General features: G+C 35.9%; 1 long non-coding RNA gene across 1 annotated transcript in view; it reads left to right on the top strand.

Moving 5' to 3' along the window:
• Positions 1-1314: 1314 nt before the first annotated feature.
• Positions 1315-10821, top strand: part of LOC111088447 — a 15958-nt gene continuing 6451 nt past the window's right edge. Inside the window, exon 1 of the long non-coding RNA XR_002612971.1 lies at positions 1315-1561. This is a non-coding gene — a long non-coding RNA (uncharacterized LOC111088447). The remainder of the gene's footprint in view (positions 1562-10821) is intronic.

Raw genomic sequence — 10821 nt, forward strand, 5'->3', positions numbered from 1 at the left:
TAGGTATAATTCACTTAATAGGAAGCTAGCTAGCCCTATAGTTCTCGTTCATCACACGCAGATTACAGGTCGAGTTTCTTTTACCGGTGAAGTTAAATAATATCTTCTTAAAAGTATTAATGTAATGAAGGTAAATTATTTGTAATGTTCAAACTTTATAAATGTTCCTGGTCAAATATCTTAAGTTTCCCGATTAATTAATAAGCATTATAACAATCACATTTATAGCTTTCGAAGTTTATAGCACACCAACTATAGCAAACCAATAATATATACTCTCTTTTTTTGGCGCGTGGATAGTTTCTCGAAATTTCAGTTTACGTAACAATACTGACTCTAACACTAGCGTTTACGTACACACATATATTGTTCATTTTTACACTCTAAAATCTTCTACAATTTTGGAGAATAGGAGGGAGTTTCGCAATTCATATTTAATAGTATAAGTTATGTACATTTCTAAATATAAATTCAATTTAAGCAAATATCGATATTAAAACACATATATAATAGTAAATCCGTCAGAAGTGTTGTACAAAATGTCTTGTAAAATATATTCACATCCGCCTTTTGTTTATGTCCGTAGATAGTAAAGTGCCCGCGAATTTTCAGGACAGACAAAAACTAAATATTATTATAACAGAGATGACGAAGAGCTCCACCTGAAATACCAGTCTGTCGTATTAACCCCCAAAGAAAATGTGTTGAATAATTTTTCATTTGCAACTTTTGAGAAGCGGTAAACTTCACTTTCCCGGTCATATACAAAAGTGGGACATATTTACTACACTTTCTGTGTTCAAACAGAATTACAAGAATATGTATAAACTCCAGTACGAATAGAAGTTTGGAATATATTTCTAATATAACTGAAATATATATATATATATATATCAGTAATTTTGAGTTAAAATAAAAGGTTAAAAATCCCATCTCATTAAAGATATAAAGGTATTATTAATATTATCTATGACATAGTTACAGCACCCACAGCGGGCCCGGCATGGCCAGGTGGTTAGGGCGCTCGACTCGCAATCTGAGGGTCGCGGGTTCGAATCCCCGTCCCACCAAACACGTGGGGGCGTTATAATGCAAAAAGAGTGGTGATGACTAGCTGCCTTCACTGCTAAATTAGGGACGGCTAGCACAGATAGCCCTCGTGTAGCTTTGCGCGAAATTCAAAAACAAAAAAGCACCCACAGCGATTGCTATCAAAGTATATTTATTATAGTGTAGTTGTCCACGTGATCGTGTGGGAAGCGCGTGACTACTTTGCAGTAGGCACAGGAGCTCCAAGAGACAGCCTGAGAGAAGACAGCGTAGGAAACGGTAAGGTCCGGAGCGTTATCCTCTGGTATGTCATTGCAATAGTAAACCTACCATCGGCAAGGGCTGGTGCCTTACAAAAGGCGTTAACAGAAGAATACTGTTTTAATCTCCTATTGCAAGCTGCTTTGTATGGGAAAATATTCACTCATAAAGTCGGGATTGACATGATAGTTAGAAGTCTTCTTTCCATATTGTTACGAAATCTTCGTGTACAGATAGAAAAGCTGAACAGGTATCATATTGTTTAAAATCTAATAACAATAGGAATAAAGAAGCGAAAGGATTGTTTAAAAATAATGTATTATTTCTCTCTAACTAAATATTTTAGAATGGTTTAAAAGGTACTTACTTTTATTTTTTAAAGGATTTTTTAATTCTTAATTGTTTCTCTTTGTTCGAATGTTTTTAAACAGAGCACGGGAAAATTAGATATATATATATATATATGCAATGATGAGGAAAATATTTCTTTTTGTTCTAGATAGGTTAAGCACAAATGCTCCCTTAAGGTTATTTTACAATAATATCGCCGCATAATTATGATCAACAAAAGAGTGATTTACAAAAATTTCATTTACATTGATTGTCATGGTATTTAAAGTTCCCAAATCGGTTTTACAGATTTTCTTGTTTTACAGATTTCATTGTACGTTTATAAAGTGTTTTTTTTTTCTTCCGATTCATCAAGATAATGCCAGAAACCTTATCCTTCTATCTGGTTCATAATTTCACTTTGTTCTATTTGTAAAGCGTACGTTTCTCTTTGTAAGTTTTATTTTACGAAGTATACGGTGCTCCAGCTGCGCAGCGATAAGACTGGAGGCTTATAACGCTGAAAACAGACTTTCGATACCCGCGGTGGGGACAGCACAGATAGCCAGCTCACTTTGTAGCTTAGCAACAGATAACAATGAAGTATGTGGGATATAAACCAGAAATAATCGAATGAGTTTTTTTCTAACTGATAATACAAATTATATAAATTTAATGAAGTTGATAATTTTTATAATGAGGTGTTGTCTCGGACTTATATTTTACTTTCAGCGTCTTCTAATATGTTAAGGCTTTTGAGCTTAAGTAAATCGAGCTCAAGTACATTAATATATATAAACATTTCTAAGCACATCTATAAATGCATAACAGTCACGTGCTATAACTCAGCACATCTATAAATGCATAACAGTCACATGCTATAACTCATACCTAGTTGTAGTAGATAGGACGGTTGAAATCACGGTTTTCTCTATAAATTTCTCTAAAAAGCACATGCTATAACTCATACCTAGTTGTAGTAGATAGGACGGTTGAATTCACGTTTTTCTCTATAAATTTCTCTAAAAAGCACATGCTATAACTCATACCTAGTTGTAGTAGATAGGACGGTTGAAATCACGGTTTTCTCTATAAATTTCAGATAGGCCTCTTTAAGGAGAAGTAAACTAAACATTTTTACAATCAGTTCATGTAACGCTATATGTATATAAATATGTAGCTGTTTCGCCATCTTAAAATCCTGCCTAGAACAGCAAAGTATCTGAAGTCAGGGCTGACAAGGAATATTACTAGTATCTTCATGATAAGGATGCATCAACAAAGCGATAAAATATTTTTATCTTTATTTCTGAACTGGGCTGGGCGTGGCCTAGTGGCTAACATGCCCGGATCTTGAATCTAAGGATTCACTATTGGAGATCCGTTGCTCCAGAAACGCGATACGCATCTTAGGGGAAATGGGTGCACTATAAGAGTTACGGTCAAGTTCCTCTAGTTTATCAGATAGGAGTAACACAAATGCAGACAATGGGGGTAGTTCACTAGCTGTGCCCCCCAGTGGCACAGCGGTATGTCTGCGGATATTTATGTCTTGCCTGATATTTATAAAAAAACAAAAACCATTAATTTTCTGTCTTTCTACCGTGGTATTCTCGAGGTACATTTTGTCAACAAGCAAGCAAGTTTAAACTCCACGTTCCCCAGTGGCACAGCGGTATGTTTGCGGACTTGCAACGCTAGCAACCGGGTTTCGATACCCGTGGTGGGCAGAGCACAGATAGCCTGGGTGTAACCCGTCCGTAATTTTGGACTGATAAACTAGAGAAAAGGCAGCTAATGATTTTTTGTTTGTTTGAAGTTAAGCACAAAGCTGCACAATAAATAGCCTATTGTGCAGCTTTGTGCTTAACTTCAAACAAACAAAAAATCATTAGCTGCCTTTTCTCTAGTTTATCAGTCCAAAATTACGGACGGGTTACACCCAAATAGCCTATTGTGCAGCATTACGCGAAGTTCTAAAACAAACACATTTTATGAGGTAATATTTCAGTTGAAGTAAATGTAATTTTTTATTCTACAATATGAGATTTATTACATATTCAAGTGGGTGTTATTTTTGGATTTATTATACACAGTTTTTTTTTGCTTCTTTTACAATTTTTATCGTGAGTTTATTAACAACATGAAAAATGTCACCGCTTTAGATAGTGTTAAGTAAAATTATTGTATATATTATGTAAATAATATACTACATTTCTGTCGTCGTGCTTACATAGTCAGTGTCGCGGGCTGTGGATTAGAAGCTCCAAGGTATATAACAGAAAGAGATACTAACGAAGCAAATCAGGTGCTGTTTCTAGCAAAACATTATCTAACCGATGAGTATTTCTAAACCAATATAAAAGCAGATTTGCTGTATTCACCCCAAGCTAGATTTTAATGACGAAGTGCTAAAAATCACATATATAGATATAAAATTGAAAAAATAAACACTTAATGACGTAAAAACAGCCCATTAAAATTTTAAAAAAATCTGAAAGTACATAACTCACTATACTGTGGGTTGAGCACACTTTATGAGAAAGATGTTCAAGATACCTTGCTGCTCTTGGAACCACTTTCGTTGTTGTCGATAGTACTCATTCTCGTGGACATAAGTAAGCACACTGGTTGGATTCGCCGCTTTCATTGTAACGCTTCTACGAATAGCGTTGATTTCCATTTTATATCACACGTAGTGAAAAACTTTACTCAAGAGGTCCACTGTACATGGGGTCAGTTTCTAAGACCATCTTTAATCTGACCAAAGAAATTTCATCAAGGAACGTGAAGGGGTTAGAATTTGAGGTGTAATTGGAAACTTGTGAGCTTTCTTAGCTTTAAATCCTTGGTTATTGTCTTACTAACTATAATATGGAATACATGAAGTTTCATCAGAATAACTTTTTTGGACAGAAATTTTATCTTTGGTAACCAACGCCTTCACTTCAGAGATGAGGGCGTTCTTTTCTCCAGATGAATTTGATGTGTGGTTTTGTAATCGTCGCCTTTACTTCAAGGCTGAGGGCGTTCCATGCTTCATATTGGCTTGAGATGTGGTTTGGGAGCCGTGGCCTTCACTTCAAGAAGGAGGACGTTCGTTGCTCCAGACTGACTTGATGTGCGGTTTTGGAGCTGTCGCCTTGGCTTCAAGAATGAGGACGTTTGTTATCCCAGACTGTCTTGGTGTGTGTGGTTTTATAGCCGTCGCTTTCACTTCAAGGAGGAGGACGTTCGTTGCTCCAGACTGACAAGGGGTATAGTTTTGTAGCCGTCGCCTTCATTTGAAGGATGAGGGCGTTCAATTATCCGGATTGACAAGGGGTATAGTTTTGTAGCCGTCGCCTTCATTTGAAGGATGAGGGCGTTCAATTCTCCGGATTGACAAGGGGTATGGTTTTGTAAGCCGTTGCCTTCACGTGAAGGATGAGGGCGTTCATTGCTCCGGGTTAACAAGGGGTATAGTTTTGTAGCCGTCGCCTTCACTTGAATGATGAGGGCGTTCATTGCTCCGGGTTAACAAGGGGTATAGTTTTGTAGCCGTCGCCTTCACTTGAATGATGAGGGCGTTCATTGCTCCGGGATGACAACGGGTATGGTTTTGTAGTCGTCGCCTTCACGTGAAGGATAAGGGCGTTCATTGCTCCGGGATGACAAGGGGTATGGTTTTGTAGCCGTCGCCTTCACGTGAAGGATGAGGGTCTTCATTGCTCCGGGTTAACTAGGGGTATAGTTTTGTAGCCGTCGCTCTTTTCAACTTTCTATTATATGAATTTTTTCTTCTCCATGGAGACCATTAAAGACTTTTTCTAAGCGTTGAGTCATTTGGCTCTACATCGCTTAACAATGTCCCTATACTAACATTCTTCCGCGGAAAAGCTGTAACAGATCCCTGAACTTGTTAGAAATTAGGCCTACATAAGTGCTCAGTATAATTTTTTATATCATTAGTAACAATCTTGTTACGAAACCAGTCTCGTTTACCTCGTGTTTTAATCTGTTAATCAACAGTGTTTTTTTTTTACACGTAATAACACGAGGTAAAGCCATTGGATAGTCATCCGGGTATTTTATATAGAATTCCTAAGTTACAAAAAAAAATAAAAGAGAGAGAGAAAATACTGCCCAGTTCAATCCGCAGTTCCTAACATAGATACATATAATCATGAATTAGTTGACATTTTGGTTTAATTTTTGAACATTGTGTATTTGTTTGAACGAATGAATACACAGCTAATAAAATGAGAAATGGAAATTTAATACGAATGTCTATTGTGCGAATACTTATGTGGTGATTAATCTAATATATCCAAACGAAGATGGAAAAATAAATACAAAGCATTTTTTGTTCTCAAAGTACCATGACTTTCCAAGAAAGAAACAAATTTTTATTCACTACAAGTTTTTTCTAATCAAACTGATGTAACTGCAATGGAATCAAGGTTAGCACTATCGTTTTACGATTCGTTCCATACGTCATGAATAACAGTGGTTCGAAAATTCTCTACTGAGCTTTAAAAAAACTTTAATACAACGGATGATATGTGATTCTCAACATGTAAGTCAATTTTTACAGGCCCCGGCATGGCCAGGTGGTTAGGGCGCTCGACTCGCAATTTGAGGGTCGCGGGTTCGAATCCCCGTCACACCAAACATGCTCGCCCTTTCAGCCGTGGGGGCGTTATAATGTGACGGCCAATCCCCACTATTCGTTGGTAAAAGAGTAGCCCAAGAGTTGGCGGTGGGTGGTGATGACTAGCTGCCTTCCCTCTAGTCTTACACTGCTAAATTAGGGACGGCTAGCGCAGATAGCCCTCGTGTAGCTTTGCGCAAATTCAAAACAATCAAAATTTACTGTGAAACGTCGAAAAGAACATGAAACTGCTTTAGCGATATAGGCCTTCAGATTTACCACTGAGCAACTGGGGGGCTTAAAGTAAACTTACTTAAAATATTGATTTATCGTCCTTATAAAATAGCTTACATTATAATATTTTTTTATAAAGGATTGAATAATATCAAAATAATTTAAGTAAATGGTTATCCAAATAATAAGATTGACAATATCAGACATAATTATTTACACACACTTAATTCGTTTGTTTGTAATTAAACACAAAGCTACACAATGGGCTATCTGTGCTCTGCCCACCACGGGTATTGAAACCCTGTTTCTAGCGTCGTAAGTCTGTGGACATTCTGCTGTGCCACTGGGAGGGCCGTACAGTAAACAAGTACAATTTAATGTTACAGAACAAACAATATCTATAGTATTATAAGGAGAACAACGCCCTTTGTTCTCCTGAAGAAGAATAGTCAACTATTCGAAAGCGCTCGAATTTTTGGGTCTTATTTTAAGTCTATTACACTTTAGATGTGATCATTTGTGCTACCTCTTTTATCAAAACACAGTATTATCATATACGTGTAAACTCAAAAACACAGTATTATCATATACGTGTAAACTCAAAAATACAGTATTATCATATACGTGTAAACTCAAAAACACAGTATTATCATATACGTGTAAACTCATATCAAGTGTAAAAAAATAATCATTTGCGTGAGCAAGTTCGTGGAACCAGTTCGTAAGTTGTTTAGGTGTAGTTTTTGCACGTGAGAATAGGATAAATAAGTTACATGTTTAATGTCTGAACTTTAGAGTAAAAAACAACAACATCTAAACTGATATGTATATATTAGTTTTCACATGTAGTTCTTGGTATGTTTGTTCGACCTCAAGAAACACGAATAAATAAACGTGTAAACTCGGTAATGAACTTGGCGAATATCATTATATCATACAGCACGGTATATTTAAAATACTCGGTAGAGAACGAGGCGAGGCTTAAATGTTGCTTACCAGATTGTAATCCGAGTTGAACCAGATTTATACACGTATGTCGATTACCATATCAAAATCGGAGCCGAACCAGTTTTACGAATGTATGTATGCATGTTGATCACAAGAGTAAAACATGAGCTAACCAAGATTTATATATGTATGTTGATTACAAGATTAAAATCTGAGCTGAGCCGGATTTCAGAACGTGTGTGTATGTTGATTACCAGGTTGAAACCTGAGCTGAACCAGATTTAAGAATGCATGTGTGTTGATTACCAGATTAAAATCTGAGCGAGCTGAAACTTTGAGCTGAGACAGATTTATGAATGTACGTATGTTGATTACCAAGTTGAAACCTGAGCTGAACCAGATTTAAGAATGCATGTGTGTTGATTACCAGGTTGAAACCTGAGCTGAACCAGATTTAAGAATGCATGTGTGTTGATTACCAGATTAAAATCTGGGCGAGCTGAAACTTTGAGCTGAGACAGATTTATGAATGTACGTATGTTGATTACCAAGTTGAAACCTGAGCTGAACCAGATTTAAGAATGCATGTGTGTTGATTATCAGATTAAAATCTGAGCTGAAACTTTGAGCTCAGACAGATTTATGAATGTACGTATGTTAAATACCAAACTAACTTCTGAGCTAAGCCAGATTTATTAATGCATTTATGTTGATTACCAGATATAAATCTTAACTGAACGGGATGAGTTGAACAACTAGATTATTGTTAATGACATAGCCCCCAGTGGCACAGCGGTATGTCTGCGGACTTACAACGCTAGAATCCGGGTTTCGATACCCGTGGTGGGCAGAGTACAGATAGCCCATTGTGTAGCTTTGTGCATAATTACAAACAATTAATGATATAAGAATTGTGTTGAGTACGTAACAATGTTAAAGTGCTCAGTACGTCACTGTATTAACACTTGTTGCTTGTTCTTATAGAATTTGATGAAAATATACAAACAAAGCAGCCATAATCATTATATACCCTGTTACAGTGAACAAGTAGCATAATATAAATAAATCAGTTTACAACAATAAACACGGTCCGAAAGTGACACGTGCACCTGAATCCACGTACTTCAGTATAAAGCAAACAATCTCGGTTATAGTGTAGAAGTTTGAGGCATAGACAAACTCATGCAGAACTGAAAAGAAGGCCTTGCTCGGCAAACACGGCCCATTAGTGTAAGAAGTATTAAATTAGACGTACAAGTTAATATACAGGGGAAGATAGGGTAGTGCAGGTAACGAGAATGGATGAAGGAAAGAAGACTTAGTGAAATATCGATGTAGTTTAAGTGCCTTCGTATGATAAAAACGTACTTAAGTAGGACGCATTTCACAATATATTTATATGAGACCACTTTTTTTTTTTTAGATAAAAGCACTTGCACGATTTTCAAGGGTTGCTTTCTTGTTGTGCTTTATGAACATTAAAGTGCGTACTCTTGCTTTTAGAGTTTGAGGTAAAAGTTAAAAATAACCATAAATGCAGCTAACAGAATCAGGGAAAATCGTGTTTATCTACATCTCAGAGTTATTGACGTATCAAAATAGCCGACTAATAATCAACATCCAGAACTCAAACAAAAACATTTTCCATACTAAAACATCCAGATGGAATAAACTGAAACATCATTTTCTCCAGATATTCGGGACTTTGTATTCTGAGTTTGATACCAGGGAAAAGATTTTTTATTCGGATGTTCCGGAAATCAGGGCTTTTTTTACCATTTGAAAAGTCACATTCTCAGTATTAGCAAGACATATTGGACTTTTTACTTTAACCCTGAATTCCTGACTTAACATTAAAATGTAGTTAAAACTTTTCACATCATAAAATATCGTAGTATTGATTGATTTTTTTTGTACTTTTTGTATCCTTTAGGCTCTAGTCTAAAGAGTTCAATACTAAAACTAAAACTCATATTGATACAACTTCCAAACTGGCTACAAAAGGTGAACTGTACCTATTTTGATGAAGCTCGGTTGGTACTTTCGGTGTAACGTTGTTCAGAAACGTATACATATATATTTGAGTATAAACAACAACCATAATTAGTTGAATAGGAGCAGTAACAGACATAGTCTACAATGTTACTTTACAAAATGTTATAACATCGGAACGACCATTTTTAAGAGATCCAAGACAAGAGCAGCTGTTGTTGTAGAAGCAGAAGAAGCTTTCTTGTTTTACTTTAAGCTCTTGTTTTTCTTTGTATTATTTATTCTAATTCTCTTTCGCTTATTTTCTCTGAAACTTTCTCTCGGTGGATATCAAATCACGGTCACATCCACATCAACTGCATTTATTTCACTTAAAACCCTTTTCTCTTAGTAGATGCGAACGGTAGCAGGATTGTTATCTAATGCTTACTGGTAGTGTTATACATTCGTTATCCACGCTTTAAGAACAGGAAATAGTACAGACAAAAAAAAACCAATCGATTTTTAGATAGAAAATTGTACATACTTGGCAAAGGAGAGGTAAATAGTGTTGAATATCTCCCGCAGATGTTGCCTAGCACATTTTTTTTTTGTATATTCAAAAATGTTATAGATATTTCATATTCTAGATTTATCATCAAATTGTTGTTTGTTTGTAATTAAGCACAAAGCTACACAATGGGCTATCTGTACTCTGTTCACCACGGGTATCGAAACCCGGATTCTAGCGTTGTAAGTCCGCAGACATATCGCTGTGCCACTGGGGGGCTCATCAAATTGGGCCTGGTTAGATTGATAACTTGGAGTTAACAAAGGGACAAACTACAGATTGATATTTGAATGCCAAAATGAAAGAATCGTTACAAATAAGTATGAAACCGAATTTGGGAGAATTCCATCCGTCATCAATAACCATGGAAGTAACGTTGAACTGTGGTTACTAATGATTAAGGTTAAAAGTCATATTTTATAACCTTCTCAGAATTTTTGATCGCATTTAATTTGTTTGCAGAGGAAACACGAGTCACTCAACTTATCTGTTTAGTTAATCAGAAAGTATTTAGTAGCATCAGATAGCTTTACAATACGAAGAATGCTTACGTTAGTTCAAAAACCTTATTCTGATAAAAAAATGGAATGATTAAACTTCAATTTTCAGTTTAACTGTAGACATTTTTATCAGAAAGAGAAATTGGTATAACTAGTTCACTAGCACCTGTCTTAGTCCTTTTATTTGTGGTTAAAATCAAAACGAGAATACAGAAACTTCCTTACATCCTCCTCTCTATGGTTAATATATGTAGACGAAAGTTTTGCAGGTCATTTAAGTCTACTACTACATGCTTAATTGTTTTATGAACATCTTAATAAAT

This window comes from Limulus polyphemus, unplaced genomic scaffold, assembly GCF_000517525.1.
Source record: "Limulus polyphemus unplaced genomic scaffold, Limulus_polyphemus-2.1.2 Scaffold3784, whole genome shotgun sequence".
In the NCBI taxonomy this organism is placed as follows: domain Eukaryota; kingdom Metazoa; phylum Arthropoda; class Merostomata; order Xiphosura; family Limulidae; genus Limulus; species Limulus polyphemus.